Source organism: Ambystoma mexicanum (assembly GCF_040938575.1).
Source record: "Ambystoma mexicanum isolate Mex_15411 chromosome 12 unlocalized genomic scaffold, UKY_AmexF1_1 Mex_chr12_unloc.1, whole genome shotgun sequence".
In the NCBI taxonomy this organism is placed as follows: Eukaryota; Metazoa; Chordata; class Amphibia; order Caudata; family Ambystomatidae; genus Ambystoma; species Ambystoma mexicanum.
The window spans coordinates 14444443-14466062 of record NW_027182322.1 but is presented as its reverse complement, the minus strand read 5'-3'; the positions used below and the strand labels follow the sequence as shown (position 1 = coordinate 14466062).

General features: G+C 46.2%; 7 non-coding genes across 7 annotated transcripts; all 7 read left to right on the top strand.

The window, feature by feature from the left end:
- The first annotated feature begins 1307 nt into the window (after window positions 1–1307).
- On the top strand, window positions 1308–1379 carry TRNAA-CGC (transfer RNA alanine (anticodon CGC)). The gene has a single exon. It is a non-coding gene; the product is annotated as a tRNA-Ala (tRNA).
- A 2392-nt stretch (window positions 1380–3771) lies between these two features.
- On the top strand, window positions 3772–3843 carry TRNAA-CGC (transfer RNA alanine (anticodon CGC)). The gene has a single exon. It is a non-coding gene; the product is annotated as a tRNA-Ala (tRNA).
- Window positions 3844–8700: 4857 nt separating this feature from the next.
- On the top strand, window positions 8701–8772 carry TRNAA-CGC (transfer RNA alanine (anticodon CGC)). The gene has a single exon. It is a non-coding gene; the product is annotated as a tRNA-Ala (tRNA).
- Window positions 8773–11162: 2390 nt separating this feature from the next.
- On the top strand, window positions 11163–11234 carry TRNAA-CGC (transfer RNA alanine (anticodon CGC)). Its single transcript has one exon. It is a non-coding gene; the product is annotated as a tRNA-Ala (tRNA).
- Window positions 11235–13623: 2389 nt separating this feature from the next.
- TRNAA-CGC (transfer RNA alanine (anticodon CGC)) lies at window positions 13624–13695 on the top strand. Its single transcript has one exon. It is a non-coding gene; the product is annotated as a tRNA-Ala (tRNA).
- Window positions 13696–16102: 2407 nt separating this feature from the next.
- TRNAA-CGC (transfer RNA alanine (anticodon CGC)) lies at window positions 16103–16174 on the top strand. The gene has a single exon. It is a non-coding gene; the product is annotated as a tRNA-Ala (tRNA).
- Window positions 16175–18564: 2390 nt separating this feature from the next.
- TRNAA-CGC (transfer RNA alanine (anticodon CGC)) lies at window positions 18565–18636 on the top strand. The gene has a single exon. It is a non-coding gene; the product is annotated as a tRNA-Ala (tRNA).
- Window positions 18637–21620: the final 2984 nt, after the last annotated feature.

The following is a 21620-nucleotide window of genomic DNA, read 5'->3' as shown; positions in this document are numbered from 1 at the left end:
CTGTGCACGCTCACCAACTATCACCCCCTCTGACCTTTCCCACCGCAGAACACCCTGAATGTATTCAGCGGGCTATGCTTCATTCTAGGGCTGCAATGGATCGCCTAGTGGCAAAACCAATGGAAGCACCATTGACCTTCCGCAGAATTCCACTGCTTGTCTGCCTAGAGAAGCGACATCTGCCCAGTGTGCTATGGACACTCTTGACGGCAGAGCTATAGAGTGGTGGGTCCACGTTGCTTTACACTAGCCAGCAAATACAGAAGGACATCCAAAGAGGTGTCAGTCTATCCAGCAACATTTGTGGGCTTTCGGCTGGAGGAATTCCTGCGCGAAATGGTGCTATCTCAATTTTGGTGTTTGAAGACATACATATATATATATATATATATATATATATTTATTTTTTCTCCATAACTACACTTCTCAAATCTGGGGCATCTATACGAGATGGCTGTGTCACATTATGTGATGTCTCAGGCACCAACGTGATGAGATCGACCTGGCGCTTTAACTTTGTCATTGTAAGTAGTAAGATGTAATTTGGCAGTTGTCATGTTTTTTCATATGCACTACTGCAAACCCCTTTCCTTACTTAGCCCACTCCCTCCTGAAGCTTTTAGGTGTGATGAGGAAGTGTCCTCTCAGCGGGGATGTAGCTCAGTGGTAGAGCGCATGCTTTGCACGTATGAGGACCTGGGGCATTTCCACTTGTTTCTCTTTTTGACTGTCATATGATCTCTATCCACTAGATGGCCCTTTGAGCACAGTAATCCTCTGGTGGAAATCTTCCCCTGGAAGTCATCTCTTATGGAGAAGCAAAATGCACACTGCTTCAGTGTGACCATGAGGTTTTCCATTCTTGCTCCAGTTTTCCCTGCTCTTTTGCTAGTGCTTCACTCGGCAGAATGTTTTGACCAGAAGAGTTCTCCCTGAAAATTATGTCTGCGGGACAGACACACTGCATACCGAGGGGATGTAGCTCAGTGGTAGAGCACTTGCTTTGCATGGATGAGGCCCTGGGTCCAATCCCTGGCATCTCCAATTGTTTCCCTTTTTTTGACTGTCATATGGTCTCTGTCCACTAGATGGCTCTTTGAGCATGGTAATCCTCTGGTGGAATACTTCCCCTGGAAGTCATCTCTTATGGAGAAGCATAATGCACACTGCTTCAGCTGACCATGTGCTTTTCCAGTCTTGCTCCCGTTTTCCCTGGTCTTTTGCTAGTGCTTCAGTTGGCAGCATATTTTGACCGGAAGAATTCTCCCAGGAAAAGATGTCTGCAGGACAGGCCCACCGCACACCGAGGGGATGTAGCTCAGTGGTAGAGCGCATGCTTCGCATGTATGAGGTCCCGGGTTCAATCCCCGGCATCTCCATTTGCATAAACATCAGTGTGATTTTGTCCCGGTTATTTTGTATTTCACACTGCAACTCGGGCCATGATTATAGGATCATCGACATTCATATCTATTTGTCTGAGAAAACGCTGGTGCCCGTATGGCAAACCTGCCTATAATATATCACTGAGGTTTGCGTCCCTGCCAGTGTCAACATCCTGTATGCCTTCACAATCACTACAAATAGAAATGCACAGAGAGAAACATCACACCACAGTTTTAACGGTGCAGAATCGTGAAAGGATTGGCATTGCCTTGCGTTTCTTTTCAGTCGATTGTTTTGGTTCCGAATGTATAGCTCCACCATTGTACCTTTGTAGCATATGATGCCTAGCTTTAAAAATAATTTGTTTTCACTGGATGTGGCCACAGATGTGCCTCTGTTGTCAACCTAAGTCGATCAGGTTCTGTAACTTGTTAGTTTTGAGCTGGAATATCCTACCAGCTCTGCTGCTGGGGCCTATCTCTGGCTTCTAAAAGCAAAAGTCTTGAACATATTGATATTTTTCATTAGTTGGTCAGGGGAATTGCATGGGGGGGGGCAGCCTTTCTGCATGTTTCTATGGACAACCAGACACAGGTGGCTCTAAAATGAAGTCTGCCATTTGGAAACTCCAATTCGACAGTTACCGTCAGTTCTGGGAGCTGTTAGTCCCAAGCAGCCAGCCAGCATCTGGTAGATTTCACAGTTCCTTGCTGGCAGTGGGGATGTAATTCAGTGGTAGAGCACATACTTGGGAAGTATGAGGCCACAGGTTCGATCCCAGGCATTTCCATGTGATATTTTTCCTCAATTGTGGGCTTTTTATACTGTACATAGGAATTAGGATGATGTGTTCTTTTGCCATACTAAATCCTGTTCCTGAACGTCTTCTCTTTGGAGCCGATGATTGTGGACATGCACGGTGCACCATGCTTCAGTCTGATGTCTGCTTTTTTCATTGGAAGCCCGTTAGCCTGATCTCTTACCGGGATGAAACAAGGCAGACTCGTTCAGAGAGGCATTGGCTGAGAATAGTGTCTCCACCGGTCCCCCTGCTAGGCAGTGGTGTCATTCTGAGGTGCTGTGCACGCTCACCAACTATCACCCCCTCTGACCTTTCCCACCGCAGAACACCCTGAATGTATTCAGCGGGCTATGCTTCATTCTAGGGCTGCAATGGATCGCCTAGTGGCAAAACCAATGGAAGCACCATTGACCTTCCGCAGAATTCCACTGCTTGTCTGCCTAGAGAAGCGACATCTGCCCAGTGTGCTATGGACACTCTTGACGGCAGAGCTATAGAGTGGTGGGTCCACGTTGCTTTACACTAGCCAGCAAATACAGAAGGACATCCAAAGAGGTGTCAGTCTATCCAGCAACATTTGTGGGCTTTCGGCTGGAGGAATTCCTGCGCGAAATGGTGCTATCTCAATTTTGGTGTTTGAAGACATACATATATATATATATATATATATATATATTTATTTTTTCTCCATAACTACACTTCTCAAATCTGGGGCATCTATACGAGATGGCTGTGTCACATTATGTGATGTCTCAGGCACCAACGTGATGAGATCGACCTGGCGCTTTAACTTTGTCATTGTAAGTAGTAAGATGTAATTTGGCAGTTGTCATGTTTTTTCATATGCACTACTGCAAACCCCTTTCCTTACTTAGCCCACTCCCTCCTGAAGCTTTTAGGTGTGATGAGGAAGTGTCCTCTCAGCGGGGATGTAGCTCAGTGGTAGAGCGCATGCTTTGCACGTATGAGGACCTGGGGCATTTCCACTTGTTTCTCTTTTTGACTGTCATATGATCTCTATCCACTAGATGGCCCTTTGAGCACAGTAATCCTCTGGTGGAAATCTTCCCCTGGAAGTCATCTCTTATGGAGAAGCAAAATGCACACTGCTTCAGTGTGACCATGAGGTTTTCCATTCTTGCTCCAGTTTTCCCTGCTCTTTTGCTAGTGCTTCACTCGGCAGAATGTTTTGACCAGAAGAGTTCTCCCTGAAAATTATGTCTGCGGGACAGACACACTGCATACCGAGGGGATGTAGCTCAGTGGTAGAGCACTTGCTTTGCATGGATGAGGCCCTGGGTCCAATCCCTGGCATCTCCAATTGTTTCCCTTTTTTTGACTGTCATATGGTCTCTGTCCACTAGATGGCTCTTTGAGCATGGTAATCCTCTGGTGGAATACTTCCCCTGGAAGTCATCTCTTATGGAGAAGCATAATGCACACTGCTTCAGCTGACCATGTGCTTTTCCAGTCTTGCTCCCGTTTTCCCTGGTCTTTTGCTAGTGCTTCAGTTGGCAGCATATTTTGACCGGAAGAATTCTCCCAGGAAAAGATGTCTGCAGGACAGGCCCACCGCACACCGAGGGGATGTAGCTCAGTGGTAGAGCGCATGCTTCGCATGTATGAGGTCCCGGGTTCAATCCCCGGCATCTCCATTTGCATAAACATCAGTGTGATTTTGTCCCGGTTATTTTGTATTTCACACTGCAACTCGGGCCATGATTATAGGATCATCGACATTCATATCTATTTGTCTGAGAAAACGCTGGTGCCCGTATGGCAAACCTGCCTATAATATATCACTGAGGTTTGCGTCCCTGCCAGTGTCAACATCCTGTATGCCTTCACAATCACTACAAATAGAAATGCACAGAGAGAAACATCACACCACAGTTTTAACGGTGCAGAATCGTGAAAGGATTGGCATTGCCTTGCGTTTCTTTTCAGTCGATTGTTTTGGTTCCGAATGTATAGCTCCACCATTGTACCTTTGTAGCATATGATGCCTAGCTTTAAAAATAATTTGTTTTCACTGGATGTGGCCACAGATGTGCCTCTGTTGTCAACCTAAGTCGATCAGGTTCTGTAACTTGTTAGTTTTGAGCTGGAATATCCTACCAGCTCTGCTGCTGGGGCCTATCTCTGGCTTCTAAAAGCAAAAGTCTTGAACATATTGATATTTTTCATTAGTTGGTCAGGGGAATTGCATGGGGGGGGGCAGCCTTTCTGCATGTTTCTATGGACAACCAGACACAGGTGGCTCTAAAATGAAGTCTGCCATTTGGAAACTCCAATTCGACAGTTACCGTCAGTTCTGGGAGCTGTTAGTCCCAAGCAGCCAGCCAGCATCTGGTAGATTTCACAGTTCCTTGCTGGCAGTGGGGATGTAATTCAGTGGTAGAGCACATACTTGGGAAGTATGAGGCCACAGGTTCGATCCCAGGCATTTCCATGTGATATTTTTCCTCAATTGTGGGCTTTTTATACTGTACATAGGAATTAGGATGATGTGTTCTTTTGCCATACTAAATCCTGTTCCTGAACGTCTTCTCTTTGGAGCCGATGATTGTGGACATGCACGGTGCACCATGCTTCAGTGTGACGTCTGCTTTTTTCATTGGAAGCCTGTTAGCCTGATCTCTTACCGGGACGACACAAGGCAGACTCGTTCAGACAGAGGGGCATTGGCTGAGAATAGTGTCTCCACCGGTCCCCCTGCTAGGCAGTGGTGTCATTCTGAGGTGCTGTGCACGCTCACCAACTATCACCCCCTCTGACCTTTCCCACCGCAGAACACCCTGAATGCATTCAGCGGGTTATGCTTCATTCTAGGGCTGCAATGGATCGCCTAGTGGCAAAACCAATGGAAGCACCATTGACCTTCCGCAGAATTCCACTGCTTGTCTGCCTAGAGAAGCGACATCTGCCGAGTGTGCTATGGACACTCATGACGGCAGAGCTATAGAGTGGTGGGTCCACGTTGCTTTCCACTAGCCAGCAAATACAGAAGGACATCCGAAAGAGGTGTCAGTCTATCCAGCAACATTTGTGGGCTTTCGGCTGGAGGAATTCCTGCGCGAAATGGTGCTATCTCATTTTTGGTGTTTGAAGACATACATATATATATATATATATATTTATTTTTTCTCCATAACTACACTTCTCAAATCTGAGGCATCTATCCGAGATGGCTGTGTCACATTATGTGATGTCTCAGGCACCAACGTGATGAGATCGACCTGGCGCTTTAACTTTGTCATTGTAAGTAGTAAGATGTAATTTGGCAGTTGTCATGTTTTTTCATATGCACTACTGCAAACCCCTTTCCTTACTTAGCCCACTCCCTCCTGAAGCTTTTAGGTGTGATGAGGAAGTGTCCTCTCAGCGGGGATGTAGCTCAGTGGTAGAGCGCATGCTTTGCATGTATGAGGACCTGGGGCATTTCCACTTGTTTCTCTTTTTGACTGTCATATGATCTCTATCCACTAGATGGCCCTTTGAGCACAGTAATCCTCTGGTGGAAATCTTCCCCTGGAAGTCATCTCTTATGGAGAAGCAAAATGCACACTGCTTCAGTGTGACCATGAGGTTTTCCATTCTTGCTCCAGTTTTCCCTGCTCTTTTGCTAGTGCTTCACTCGGCAGAATGTTTTGACCAGAAGAGTTCTCCCTGAAAATTATGTCTGCGGGACAGACACACTGCATACCAAGGGGATGTAGCTCAGTGGTAGAGCACTTGCTTTGCATGGATGAGGCCCTGGGTCCAATCCCTGGCATCTCCAATTGTTTCCCTTTTTTTGACTGTCATATGGTCTCTGTCCACTAGATGGCTCTTTGAGCACGGTAATCCTCTGGTGGAATACTTCCCCTGGAAGTCATCTCTTATGGAGAAGCATAATGCACACTGCTTCAGCTGACCATGTGCTTTTCCAGTCTTGCTCCCGTTTTCCCTGGTCTTTTGCTAGTGCTTCAGTTGGCAGCATATTTTAACCGGAAGAATTCTCCCAGGAAAAGATGTCTGCAGGACAGGCCCACTGCACACCGAGGGGATGTAGCTCAGTGGTAGAGCGCATGCTTCGCATGTATGAGGTCCCGGGTTCAATCTCCATTTGCATAAACATCAGTGTGATTTTGTCCCGGTTATTTTGTATTTCACACTGCAACTCGGGCCATGATTATAGGATCATCGACATTCATATCTATTTGTCTGAGAAAACGCTGGTGCCCGTATGGCAAACCTGCCTATAATATATCACTGAGGTTTACGTCCCTGCCAGTGTCAACATCCTGTATGCCTTCACAATCACTACAAATAGAAATGCACAGAGAGAACCTTCACACCACAGTTTTAACGGTGCAGAATCGTGAAAGGATTCGCATTGCCTTGCGTTTCTTTTCAGTCGATTGTTTTGGTTCCGAATGTATAGCTCCACCATTGTACCTTTGTAGCATATGATGGCTAGCTTTAAAAATAATTTGTTTTCACTGGATGTGGCCACAGATGTGCCTCTGTTGTCAACCTAAGTCGATCAGGTTCTGTAACTTGTTAGTTTTGAGCTGGAATATCCTACCAGCTCTGCTGCTGGGGCCTATCTCTGGCTTCTAAAAGCAAAAGTCTTGAACATATTGATATTTTTCATTAGTTGGTCAGGGGAATTGCATGGGGGGGCAGCCTTTCTGCATGTTTCTATGGACAACCAGACACAGGTGGCTCTAAAATGAAGTCTGCCATTTGGAAACTCCAATTCGACAGTTACCGTCAGTTCTGGGCGCTGTTAGTCCCAAGCAGCCAGCCAGCATCTGGTAGATTTCACAGTTCCTTGCTGGCAGTGGGGATGTAACTCAGTGGTAGAGCACATACTTGGGAAATATGAGGCCACAGGTTCGATCCCAGGCATCTCCATGTGATATTTTTCCTCAATTGTGGGCTTTTTATCCTGTACATAGGAATTAGGATGATGTGTTCTTTTGCCATACTAAATCCTGTTCCTGAACGTCTTCTCTTTGGAGCCGATGATTGTGGACATGCACGGTGCACCATGCTTCAGTGTGATGTCTGCTTTTTTCATTGGAAGCCTGTTAGCCTGATCTCTTACCGGGACGACACAAGGCAGACTCGTTCAGACAGAGGGGCATTGGCTGAGAATAGTGTCTCCACCGGTCCCCCTGCTAGGCAGTGGTGTCATTCTGAGGTGCTGTGCACGCTCACCAACTATCACCCCCTCTGACCTTTCCCACCGCAGAACACCCTGAATGCATTCAGCGGGTTATGCTTCATTCTAGGGCTGCAATGGATCGCCTAGTGGCAAAACCAATGGAAGCACCATTGACCTTCCGCAGAATTCCACTGCTTGTCTGCCTAGAGAAGCGACATCTGCCGAGTGTGCTATGGACACTCATGACGGCAGAGCTATAGAGTGGTGGGTCCACGTTGCTTTCCACTAGCCAGCAAATACAGAAGGACATCTGAAAGAGGTGTCAGTCTATCTAGCAACATATGTGGGCTTTCGGCTGGAGGAATTCCTGCGCGAAATGGTGCTATCTCATTTTTGGTGTTTGAAGACATACATATATATATATATATATATATATATATATATATATATTTATTTTTTCTCCATAACTACACTTCTCAAATCTGGGGCATCTATACGAGATGGCTGTGTCACATTATGTGATGTCTCAGGCACCAACGTGATAAGATCGACCTGGCGCTTTAACTTTGTCATTGTAAGTAGTAAGATGTAATTTGGCAGTTGTCATGTTTTTTCATATGCACTACTGCAAACCCCTTTCCTTACTTAGCCCACTCCCTCCTGAAGCTTTTAGGTGTGATGAGGAAGTGTCCTCTCAGCGGGGATGTAGCTCAGTGGTAGAGCGCATGCTTTGCATGTATGAGGACCTGGGGCATTTCCACTTGTTTCTCTTTTTGACTGTCATATGATCTCTATCCACTAGATGGCCCTTTGAGCACAGTAATCCTCTGGTGGATATCTTCCCCTGGAAGTCATCTCTTATGGAGAAGCAAAATGCACACTGCTTCAGTGTGACCATGAGGTTTTCCATTCTTGCTCCAGTTTTCCCTGCTCTTTTGCTAGTGCTTCACTCGGCAGAATGTTTTGACCAGAAGAGTTCTCCCTGAAAATTATGTCTGCGGGACAGACACACTGCATACCGAGGGGATGTAGCTCAGTGGTAGAGCACTTGCTTTGCATGGATGAGGCCCTGGGTCCAATCCCTGGCATCTCCAATTGTTTCCCTTTTTTTGACTGTCATATGGTCTCTGTCCACTAGATGGCTCTTTGAGCATGGTAATCCTCTGGTGGAATACTTCCCCTGGAAGTCATCTCTTATGGAGAAGCATAATGCACACTGCTTCAGCTGACCATGTGCTTTTCCAGTCTTGCTCCCGTTTTCCCTGGTCTTTTGCTAGTGCTTCAGTTGGCAGCATATTTTGACCGGAAGAATTCTCCCAGGAAAAGATGTCTGCAGGACAGGCCCACCGCACACCGAGGGGATGTAGCTCAGTGGTAGAGCGCATGCTTCGCATGTATGAGGTCCCGGGTTCAATCCCCGGCATCTCCATTTGCATAAACATCAGTGTGATTTTGTCCCGGTTATTTTGTATTTCACACTGCAACTCGGGCCATGATTATAGGATCATCGACATTCATATCTATTTGTCTGAGAAAACGCTGGTGCCCGTATGGCAAACCTGCCTATAATATATCACTGAGGTTTGCGTCCCTGCCAGTGTCAACATCCTGTATGCCTTCACAATCACTACAAATAGAAATGCACAGAGAGAAACATCACACCACAGTTTTAACGGTGCAGAATCGTGAAAGGATTGGCATTGCCTTGCGTTTCTTTTCAGTCGATTGTTTTGGTTCCGAATGTATAGCTCCACCATTGTACCTTTGTAGCATATGATGCCTAGCTTTAAAAATAATTTGTTTTCACTGGATGTGGCCACAGATGTGCCTCTGTTGTCAACCTAAGTCGATCAGGTTCTGTAACTTGTTAGTTTTGAGCTGGAATATCCTACCAGCTCTGCTGCTGGGGCCTATCTCTGGCTTCTAAAAGCAAAAGTCTTGAACATATTGATATTTTTCATTAGTTGGTCAGGGGAATTGCATGGGGGGGGGCAGCCTTTCTGCATGTTTCTATGGACAACCAGACACAGGTGGCTCTAAAATGAAGTCTGCCATTTGGAAACTCCAATTCGACAGTTACCGTCAGTTCTGGGAGCTGTTAGTCCCAAGCAGCCAGCCAGCATCTGGTAGATTTCACAGTTCCTTGCTGGCAGTGGGGATGTAATTCAGTGGTAGAGCACATACTTGGGAAGTATGAGGCCACAGGTTCGATCCCAGGCATTTCCATGTGATATTTTTCCTCAATTGTGGGCTTTTTATACTGTACATAGGAATTAGGATGATGTGTTCTTTTGCCATACTAAATCCTGTTCCTGAACGTCTTCTCTTTGGAGCCGATGATTGTGGACATGCACGGTGCACCATGCTTCAGTCTGATGTCTGCTTTTTTCATTGGAAGCCCGTTAGCCTGATCTCTTACCGGGATGAAACAAGGCAGACTCGTTCAGAGAGGCATTGGCTGAGAATAGTGTCTCCACCGGTCCCCCTGCTAGGCAGTGGTGTCATTCTGAGGTGCTGTGCACGCTCACCAACTATCACCCCCTCTGACCTTTCCCACCGCAGAACACCCTGAATGTATTCAGCGGGCTATGCTTCATTCTAGGGCTGCAATGGATCGCCTAGTGGCAAAACCAATGGAAGCACCATTGACCTTCCGCAGAATTCCACTGCTTGTCTGCCTAGAGAAGCGACATCTGCCCAGTGTGCTATGGACACTCTTGACGGCAGAGCTATAGAGTGGTGGGTCCACGTTGCTTTACACTAGCCAGCAAATACAGAAGGACATCCAAAGAGGTGTCAGTCTATCCAGCAACATTTGTGGGCTTTCGGCTGGAGGAATTCCTGCGCGAAATGGTGCTATCTCAATTTTGGTGTTTGAAGACATACATATATATATATATATATATATATATTTATTTTTTCTCCATAACTACACTTCTCAAATCTGGGGCATCTATACGAGATGGCTGTGTCACATTATGTGATGTCTCAGGCACCAACGTGATGAGATCGACCTGGCGCTTTAACTTTGTCATTGTAAGTAGTAAGATGTAATTTGGCAGTTGTCATGTTTTTTCATATGCACTACTGCAAACCCCTTTCCTTACTTAGCCCACTCCCTCCTGAAGCTTTTAGGTGTGATGAGGAAGTGTCCTCTCAGCGGGGATGTAGCTCAGTGGTAGAGCGCATGCTTTGCACGTATGAGGACCTGGGGCATTTCCACTTGTTTCTCTTTTTGACTGTCATATGATCTCTATCCACTAGATGGCCCTTTGAGCACAGTAATCCTCTGGTGGAAATCTTCCCCTGGAAGTCATCTCTTATGGAGAAGCAAAATGCACACTGCTTCAGTGTGACCATGAGGTTTTCCATTCTTGCTCCAGTTTTCCCTGCTCTTTTGCTAGTGCTTCACTCGGCAGAATGTTTTGACCAGAAGAGTTCTCCCTGAAAATTATGTCTGCGGGACAGACACACTGCATACCGAGGGGATGTAGCTCAGTGGTAGAGCACTTGCTTTGCATGGATGAGGCCCTGGGTCCAATCCCTGGCATCTCCAATTGTTTCCCTTTTTTTGACTGTCATATGGTCTCTGTCCACTAGATGGCTCTTTGAGCATGGTAATCCTCTGGTGGAATACTTCCCCTGGAAGTCATCTCTTATGGAGAAGCATAATGCACACTGCTTCAGCTGACCATGTGCTTTTCCAGTCTTGCTCCCGTTTTCCCTGGTCTTTTGCTAGTGCTTCAGTTGGCAGCATATTTTGACCGGAAGAATTCTCCCAGGAAAAGATGTCTGCAGGACAGGCCCACCGCACACCGAGGGGATGTAGCTCAGTGGTAGAGCGCATGCTTCGCATGTATGAGGTCCCGGGTTCAATCCCCGGCATCTCCATTTGCATAAACATCAGTGTGATTTTGTCCCGGTTATTTTGTATTTCACACTGCAACTCGGGCCATGATTATAGGATCATCGACATTCATATCTATTTGTCTGAGAAAACGCTGGTGCCCGTATGGCAAACCTGCCTATAATATATCACTGAGGTTTGCGTCCCTGCCAGTGTCAACATCCTGTATGCCTTCACAATCACTACAAATAGAAATGCACAGAGAGAAACATCACACCACAGTTTTAACGGTGCAGAATCGTGAAAGGATTGGCATTGCCTTGCGTTTCTTTTCAGTCGATTGTTTTGGTTCCGAATGTATAGCTCCACCATTGTACCTTTGTAGCATATGATGCCTAGCTTTAAAAATAATTTGTTTTCACTGGATGTGGCCACAGATGTGCCTCTGTTGTCAACCTAAGTCGATCAGGTTCTGTAACTTGTTAGTTTTGAGCTGGAATATCCTACCAGCTCTGCTGCTGGGGCCTATCTCTGGCTTCTAAAAGCAAAAGTCTTGAACATATTGATATTTTTCATTAGTTGGTCAGGGGAATTGCATGGGGGGGGGCAGCCTTTCTGCATGTTTCTATGGACAACCAGACACAGGTGGCTCTAAAATGAAGTCTGCCATTTGGAAACTCCAATTCGACAGTTACCGTCAGTTCTGGGAGCTGTTAGTCCCAAGCAGCCAGCCAGCATCTGGTAGATTTCACAGTTCCTTGCTGGCAGTGGGGATGTAATTCAGTGGTAGAGCACATACTTGGGAAGTATGAGGCCACAGGTTCGATCCCAGGCATTTCCATGTGATATTTTTCCTCAATTGTGGGCTTTTTATACTGTACATAGGAATTAGGATGATGTGTTCTTTTGCCATACTAAATCCTGTTCCTGAACGTCTTCTCTTTGGAGCCGATGATTGTGGACATGCACGGTGCACCATGCTTCAGTGTGATGTCTGCTTTTTTCATTGGAAGCCTGTTAGCCTGATCTCTTACCGGGACGACACAAGGCAGACTCGTTCAGACAGAGGGGCATTGGCTGAGAATAGTGTCTCCACCGGTCCCCCTGCTAGGCAGTGGTGTCATTCTGAGGTGCTGTGCACGCTCACCAACTATCACCCCCTCTGACCTTTCCCACCGCAGAACACCCTGAATGCATTCAGCGGGTTATGCTTCATTCTAGGGCTGCAATGGATCGCCTAGTGGCAAAACCAATGGAAGCACCATTGACCTTCCGCAGAATTCCACTGCTTGTCTGCCTAGAGAAGCGACATCTGCCGAGTGTGCTATGGACACTCATGACGGCAGAGCTATAGAGTGGTGGGTCCACGTTGCTTTCCACTAGCCAGCAAATACAGAAGGACATCCGAAAGAGGTGTCAGTCTATCCAGCAACATTTGTGGGCTTTCGGCTGGAGGAATTCCTGCGCGAAATGGTGCTATCTCATTTTTGGTGTTTGAAGACATACATATATATATATATATATATTTATTTTTTCTCCATAACTACACTTCTCAAATCTGGGGCATCTATCCGAGATGGCTGTGTCACATTATGTGATGTCTCAGGCACCAACGTGATGAGATCGACCTGGCGCTTTAACTTTGTCATTGTAAGTAGTAAGATGTAATTTGGCAGTTGTCATGTTTTTTCATATGCACTACTGCAAACCCCTTTCCTTACTTAGCCCACTCCCTCCTGAAGCTTTTAGGTGTGATGAGGAAGTGTCCTCTCAGCGGGGATGTAGCTCAGTGGTAGAGCGCATGCTTTGCATGTATGAGGACCTGGGGCATTTCCACTTGTTTCTCTTTTTGACTGTCATATGATCTCTATCCACTAGATGGCCCTTTGAGCACAGTAATCCTCTGGTGGAAATCTTCCCCTGGAAGTCATCTCTTATGGAGAAGCAAAATGCACACTGCTTCAGTGTGACCATGAGGTTTTCCATTCTTGCTCCAGTTTTCCCTGCTCTTTTGCTAGTGCTTCACTCGGCAGAATGTTTTGACCAGAAGAGTTCTCCCTGAAAATTATGTCTGCGGGACAGACACACTGCATACCAAGGGGATGTAGCTCAGTGGTAGAGCACTTGCTTTGCATGGATGAGGCCCTGGGTCCAATCCCTGGCATCTCCAATTGTTTCCCTTTTTTTGACTGTCATATGGTCTCTGTCCACTAGATGGCTCTTTGAGCACGGTAATCCTCTGGTGGAATACTTCCCCTGGAAGTCATCTCTTATGGAGAAGCATAATGCACACTGCTTCAGCTGACCATGTGCTTTTCCAGTCTTGCTCCCGTTTTCCCTGGTCTTTTGCTAGTGCTTCAGTTGGCAGCATATTTTAACCGGAAGAATTCTCCCAGGAAAAGATGTCTGCAGGACAGGCCCACTGCACACCGAGGGGATGTAGCTCAGTGGTAGAGCGCATGCTTCGCATGTATGAGGTCCCGGGTTCAATCCCCGGCATCTCCATTTGCATAAACATCAGTGTGATTTTGTCCCGGTTATTTTGTATTTCACACTGCAACTCGGGCCATGATTATAGGATCATCGACATTCATATCTATTTGTCTGAGAAAACGCTGGTGCCCGTATGGCAAACCTGCCTATAATATATCACTGAGGTTTACGTCCCTGCCAGTGTCAACATCCTGTATGCCTTCACAATCACTACAAATAGAAATGCACAGAGAGAACCTTCACACCACAGTTTTAACGGTGCAGAATCGTGAAAGGATTCGCATTGCCTTGCGTTTCTTTTCAGTCGATTGTTTTGGTTCCGAATGTATAGCTCCACCATTGTACCTTTGTAGCATATGATGGCTAGCTTTAAAAATAATTTGTTTTCACTGGATGTGGCCACAGATGTGCCTCTGTTGTCAACCTAAGTCGATCAGGTTCTGTAACTTGTTAGTTTTGAGCTGGAATATCCTACCAGCTCTGCTGCTGGGGCCTATCTCTGGCTTCTAAAAGCAAAAGTCTTGAACATATTGATATTTTTCATTAGTTGGTCAGGGGAATTGCATGGGGGGGCAGCCTTTCTGCATGTTTCTATGGACAACCAGACACAGGTGGCTCTAAAATGAAGTCTGCCATTTGGAAACTCCAATTCGACAGTTACCATCAGTTCTGGGCGCTGTTAGTCCCAAGCAGCCAGCCAGCATCTGGTAGATTTCACAGTTCCTTGCTGGCAGTGGGGATGTAACTCAGTGGTAGAGCACATACTTGGGAAATATGAGGCCACAGGTTCGATCCCAGGCATCTCCATGTGATATTTTTCCTCAATTGTGGGCTTTTTATCCTGTACATAGGAATTAGGATGATGTGTTCTTTTGCCATACTAAATCCTGTTCCTGAACGTCTTCTCTTTGGAGCCGATGATTGTGGACATGCACGGTGCACCATGCTTCAGTGTGATGTCTGCTTTTTTCATTGGAAGCCTGTTAGCCTGATCTCTTACCGGGACGACACAAGGCAGACTCGTTCAGACAGAGGGGCATTGGCTGAGAATAGTGTCTCCACCGGTCCCCCTGCTAGGCAGTGGTGTCATTCTGAGGTGCTGTGCACGCTCACCAACTATCACCCCCTCTGACCTTTCCCACCGCAGAACACCCTGAATGCATTCAGCGGGTTATGCTTCATTCTAGGGCTGCAATGGATCGCCTAGTGGCAAAACCAATGGAAGCACCATTGACCTTCCGCAGAATTCCACTGCTTGTCTGCCTAGAGAAGCGACATCTGCCGAGTGTGCTATGGACACTCATGACGGCAGAGCTATAGAGTGGTGGGTCCACGTTGCTTTCCACTAGCCAGCAAATACAGAAGGACATCTGAAAGAGGTGTCAGTCTATCTAGCAACATATGTGGGCTTTCGGCTGGAGGAATTCCTGTGCGAAATGGTGCTATCTCATTTTTGGTGTTTGAAGACATACATATATATATATATATATATATATATATATATATATATATTTATTTTTTCTCCATAACTACACTTCTCAAATCTGGGGCATCTATACGAGATGGCTGTGTCACATTATGTGATGTCTCAGGCACCAACGTGATAAGATCGACCTGGCGCTTTAACTTTGTCATTGTAAGTAGTAAGATGTAATTTGGCAGTTGTCATGTTTTTTCATATGCACTACTGCAAACCCCTTTCCTTACTTAGCCCACTCCCTCCTGAAGCTTTTAGGTGTGATGAGGAAGTGTCCTCTCAGCGGGGATGTAGCTCAGTGGTAGAGCGCATGCTTTGCATGTATGAGGACCTGGGGCATTTCCACTTGTTTCTCTTTTTGACTGTCATATGATCTCTATCCACTAGATGGCCCTTTGAGCACAGTAATCCTCTGGTGGATATCTTCCCCTGGAAGTCATCTCTTATGGAGAAGCAAAATGCACACTGCTTCAGTGTGACCATGAGGTTTTCCATTCTTGCTCCAGTTTTCCCTGCTCTTTTGCTAGTGCTTCACTCGGCAGAATGTTTTGACCAGAAGAGTTCTCCCTGAAAATTATGTCTGCGGGACAGACACACTGCATACCGAGGGGATGTAGCTCAGTGGTAGAGCACTTGCTTTGCATGGATGAGGCCCTGGGTCCAATCCCTGGCATCTCCAATTGTTTCCCTTTTTTTGACTGTCATATGGTCTCTGTCCACTAGATGGCTCTTTGAGCATGGTAATCCTCTGGTGGAATACTTCCCCTGGAAGTCATCTCTTATGGAGAAGCATAATGCACACTGCTTCAGCTGACCATGTGCTTTTCCAGTCTTGCTCCCGTTTTCCCTGGTCTTTTGCTAGTGCTTCAGTTGGCAGCATATTTTGACCGGAAGAATTCTCCCAGGAAAAGATGTCTGCAGGACAGGCCCACCGCACACCGAGGGGATGTAGCTCAGTGGTAGAGCGCATGCTTCGCATGTATGAGGTCCCGGGTTCAATCCCCGGCATCTCCATTTGCATAAACATCAGTGTGATTTTGTCCCGGTTATTTTGTATTTCACACTGCAACTCGGGCCATGATTATAGGATCATCGACATTCATATCTATTTGTCTGAGAAAACGCTGGTGCCCGTATGGCAAACCTGCCTATAATATATCACTGAGGTTTGCGTCCCTGCCAGTGTCAACATCCTGTATGCCTTCACAATCACTACAAATAGAAATGCACAGAGAGAAACATCACACCACAGTTTTAACGGTGCAGAATCGTGAAAGGATTGGCATTGCCTTGCGTTTCTTTTCAGTCGATTGTTTTGGTTCCGAATGTATAGCTCCACCATTGTACCTTTGTAGCATATGATGCCTAGCTTTAAAAATAATTTGTTTTCACTGGATGTGGCCACAGATGTGCCTCTGTTGTCAACCTAAGTCGATCAGGTTCTGTAACTTGTTAGTTTTGAGCTGGAATATCCTACCAGCTCTGCTGCTGGGGCCTATCTCTGGCTTCTAAAAGCAAAAGTCTTGAACATATTGATATTTTTCATTAGTTGGTCAGGGGAATTGCATGGGGGGGGGCAGCCTTTCTGCATGTTTCTATGGACAACCAGACACAGGTGGCTCTAAAATGAAGTCTGCCATTTGGAAACTCCAATTCGACAGTTACCGTCAGTTCTGGGAGCTGTTAGTCCCAAGCAGCCAGCCAGCATCTGGTAGATTTCACAGTTCCTTGCTGGCAGTGGGGATGTAATTCAGTGGTAGAGCACATACTTGGGAAGTATGAGGCCACAGGTTCGATCCCAGGCATTTCCATGTGATATTTTTCCTCAATTGTGGGCTTTTTATACTGTACATAGGAATTAGGATGATGTGTTCTTTTGCCATACTAAATCCTGTTCCTGAACGTCTTCTCTTTGGAGCCGATGATTGTGGACATGCACGGTGCACCATGCTTCAGTCTGATGTCTGCTTTTTTCATTGGAAGCCCGTTAGCCTGATCTCTTACCGGGATGAAACAAGGCAGACTCGTTCAGAGAGGCATTGGCTGAGAATAGTGTCTCCACCGGTCCCCCTGCTAGGCAGTGGTGTCATTCTGAGGTGCTGTGCACGCTCACCAACTATCACCCCCTCTGACCTTTCCCACCGCAGAACACCCTGAATGTATTCAGCGGGCTATGCTTCATTCTAGGGCTGCAATGGATCGCCTAGTGGCAAAACCAATGGAAGCACCATTGACCTTCCGCAGAATTCCACTGCTTGTCTGCCTAGAGAAGCGACATCTGCCCAGTGTGCTATGGACACTCTTGACGGCAGAGCTATAGAGTGGTGGGTCCACGTTGCTTTACACTAGCCAGCAAATACAGAAGGACATCCAAAGAGGTGTCAGTCTATCCAGCAACATTTGTGGGCTTTCGGCTGGAGGAATTCCTGCGCGAAATGGTGCTATCTCAATTTTGGTGTTTGAAGACATACATATATATATATATATATATATATATTTATTTTTTCTCCATAACTACACTTCTCAAATCTGGGGCATCTATACGAGATGGCTGTGTCACATTATGTGATGTCTCAGGCACCAACGTGATGAGATCGACCTGGCGCTTTAACTTTGTCATTGTAAGTAGTAAGATGTAATTTGGCAGTTGTCATGTTTTTTCATATGCACTACTGCAAACCCCTTTCCTTACTTAGCCCACTCCCTCCTGAAGCTTTTAGGTGTGATGAGGAAGTGTCCTCTCAGCGGGGATGTAGCTCAGTGGTAGAGCGCATGCTTTGCACGTATGAGGACCTGGGGCATTTCCACTTGTTTCTCTTTTTGACTGTCATATGATCTCTATCCACTAGATGGCCCTTTGAGCACAGTAATCCTCTGGTGGAAATCTTCCCCTGGAAGTCATCTCTTATGGAGAAGCAAAATGCACACTGCTTCAGTGTGACCATGAGGTTTTCCATTCTTGCTCCAGTTTTCCCTGCTCTTTTGCTAGTGCTTCACTCGGCAGAATGTTTTGACCAGAAGAGTTCTCCCTGAAAATTATGTCTGCGGGACAGACACACTGCATACCGAGGGGATGTAGCTCAGTGGTAGAGCACTTGCTTTGCATGGATGAGGCCCTGGGTCCAATCCCTGGCATCTCCAATTGTTTCCCTTTTTTTGACTGTCATATGGTCTCTGTCCACTAGATGGCTCTTTGAGCATGGTAATCCTCTGGTGGAATACTTCCCCTGGAAGTCATCTCTTATGGAGAAGCATAATGCACACTGCTTCAGCTGACCATGTGCTTTTCCAGTCTTGCTCCCGTTTTCCCTGGTCTTTTGCTAGTGCTTCAGTTGGCAGCATATTTTGACCGGAAGAATTCTCCCAGGAAAAGATGTCTGCAGGACAGGCCCACCGCACACCGAGGGGATGTAGCTCAGTGGTAGAGCGCATGCTTCGCATGTATGAGGTCCCGGGTTCAATCCCCGGCATCTCCATTTGCATAAACATCAGTGTGATTTTGTCCCGGTTATTTTGTATTTCACACTGCAACTCGGGCCATGATTATAGGATCATCGACATTCATATCTATTTGTCTGAGAAAACGCTGGTGCCCGTATGGCAAACCTGCCTATAATATATCACTGAGGTTTGCGTCCCTGCCAGTGTCAACATCCTGTATGCCTTCACAATCACTACAAATAGAAATGCACAGAGAGAAACATCACACCACAGTTTTAACGGTGCAGAATCGTGAAAGGATTGGCATTGCCTTGCGTTTCTTTTCAGTCGATTGTTTTGGTTCCGAATGTATAGCTCCACCATTGTACCTTTGTAGCATATGATGCCTAGCTTTAAAAATAATTTGTTTTCACTGGATGTGGCCACAGATGTGCCTCTGTTGTCAACCTAAGTCGATCAGGTTCTGTAACTTGTTAGTTTTGAGCTGGAATATCCTACCAGCTCTGCTGCTGGGGCCTATATCTGGCTTCTAAAAGCAAAAGTCTTGAACATATTGATATTTTTCATTAGTTGGTCAGGGGAATTGCATGGGGGGGGGCAGCCTTTCTGCATGTTTCTATGGACAACCAGACACAGGTGGCTCTAAAATGAAGTCTGCCATTTGGAAACTCCAATTCGACAGTTACCGTCAGTTCTGGGAGCTGTTAGTCCCAAGCAGCCAGCCAGCATCTGGTAGATTTCACAGTTCCTTGCTGGCAGTGGGGATGTAATTCAGTGGTAGAGCACATACTTGGGAAGTATGAGGCCACAGGTTCGATCCCAGGCATTTCCATGTGATATTTTTCCTCAATTGTGGGCTTTTTATACTGTACATAGGAATTAGGATGATGTGTTCTTTTGCCATACTAAATCCTGTTCCTGAACGTCTTCTCTTTGGAGCCGATGATTGTGGACATGCACGGTGCACCATGCTTCAGTCTGATGTCTGCTTTTTTCATTGGAAGCCCGTTAGCCTGATCTCTTACCGGGATGAAACAAGGCAGACTCGTTCAGAGAGGCATTGGCTGAGAATAGTGTCTCCACCGGTCCCCCTGCTAGGCAGTGGTGTCATTCTGAGGTGCTGTGCACGCTCACCAACTATCACCCCCTCTGACCTTTCCCACCGCAGAACACCCTGAATGTATTCAGCGGGCTATGCTTCATTCTAGGGCTGCAATGGATCGCCTAGTGGCAAAACCAATGGAAGCACCATTGACCTTCCGCAGAATTCCACTGCTTGTCTGCCTAGAGAAGCGACATCTGCCCAGTGTGCTATGGACACTCTTGACGGCAGAGCTATAGAGTGGTGGGTCCACGTTGCTTTACACTAGCCAGCAAATACAGAAGGACATCCAAAGAGGTGTCAGTCTATCCAGCAACATTTGTGGGCTTTCGGCTGGAGGAATTCCTGCGCGAAATGGTGCTATCTCAATTTTGGTGTTTGAAGACATACATATATATATATATATATATATATATTTATTTTTTCTCCATAACTACACTTCTCAAATCTGGGGCATCTATACGAGATGGCTGTGTCACATTATGTGATGTCTCAGGCACCAACGTGATGAGATCGACCTGGCGCTTTAACTTTGTCATTGTAAGTAGTAAGATGTAATTTGGCAGTTGTCATGTTTTTTCATATGCACTACTGCAAACCCCTTTCCTTACTTAGCCCACTCCCTCCTGAAGCTTTTAGGTGTGATGAGGAAGTGTCCTCTCAGCGGGGATGTAGCTCAGTGGTAGAGCGCATGCTTTGCATGTATGAGGACCTGGGGCATTTCCACTTGTTTCTCTTTTTGACTGTCATATGATCTCTATCCACTAGATGGCCCTTTGAGCACAGTAATCCTCTGGTGGAAATCTTCCCCTGGAAGTCATCTCTTATGGAGAAGCAAAATGCACACTGCTTCAGTGTGACCATGAGGTTTTCCATTCTTGCTCCAGTTTTCCCTGCTCTTTTGCTAGTGCTTCACTCGGCAGAATGTTTTGACCAGAAGAGTTCTCCCTGAAAATTATGTCTGCGGGACAGACACACTGCATACCAAGGGGATGTAGCTCAGTGGTAGAGCACTTGCTTTGCATGGATGAGGCCCTGGGTCCAATCCCTGGCATCTCCAATTGTTTCCCTTTTTTTGACTGTCATATGGTCTCTGTCCACTAGATGGCTCTTTGAGCACGGTAATCCTCTGGTGGAATACTTCCCCTGGAAGTCATCTCTTATGGAGAAGCATAATGCACACTGCTTCAGCTGACCATGTGCTTTTCCAGTCTTGCTCCCGTTTTCCCTGGTCTTTTGCTAGTGCTTCAGTTGGCAGCATATTTTAACCGGAAGAATTCTCCCAGGAAAAGATGTCTGCAGGACAGGCCCACTGCACACCGAGGGGATGTAGCTCAGTGGTAGAGCGCATGCTTCGCATGTATGAGGTCCCGGGTTCAATCTCCATTTGCATAAACATCAGTGTGATTTTGTCCCGGTTATTTTGTATTTCACACTGCAACTCGGGCCATGATTATAGGATCATCGACATTCATATCTATTTGTCTGAGAAAACGCTGGTGCCCGTATGGCAAACCTGCCTATAATATATCACTGAGGTTTACGTCCCTGCCAGTGTCAACATCCTGTATGCCTTCACAATCACTACAAATAGAAATGCACAGAGAGAACCTTCACACCACAGTTTTAACGGTGCAGAATCGTGAAAGGATTCGCATTGCCTTGCGTTTCTTTTCAGTCGATTGTTTTGGTTCCGAATGTATAGCTCCACCATTGTACCTTTGTAGCATATGATGGCTAGCTTTAAAAATAATTTGTTTTCACTGGATGTGGCCACAGATGTGCCTCTGTTGTCAACCTAAGTCGATCAGGTTCTGTAACTTGTTAGTTTTGAGCTGGAATATCCTACCAGCTCTGCTGCTGGGGCCTATCTCTGGCTTCTAAAAGCAAAAGTCTTGAACATATTGATATTTTTCA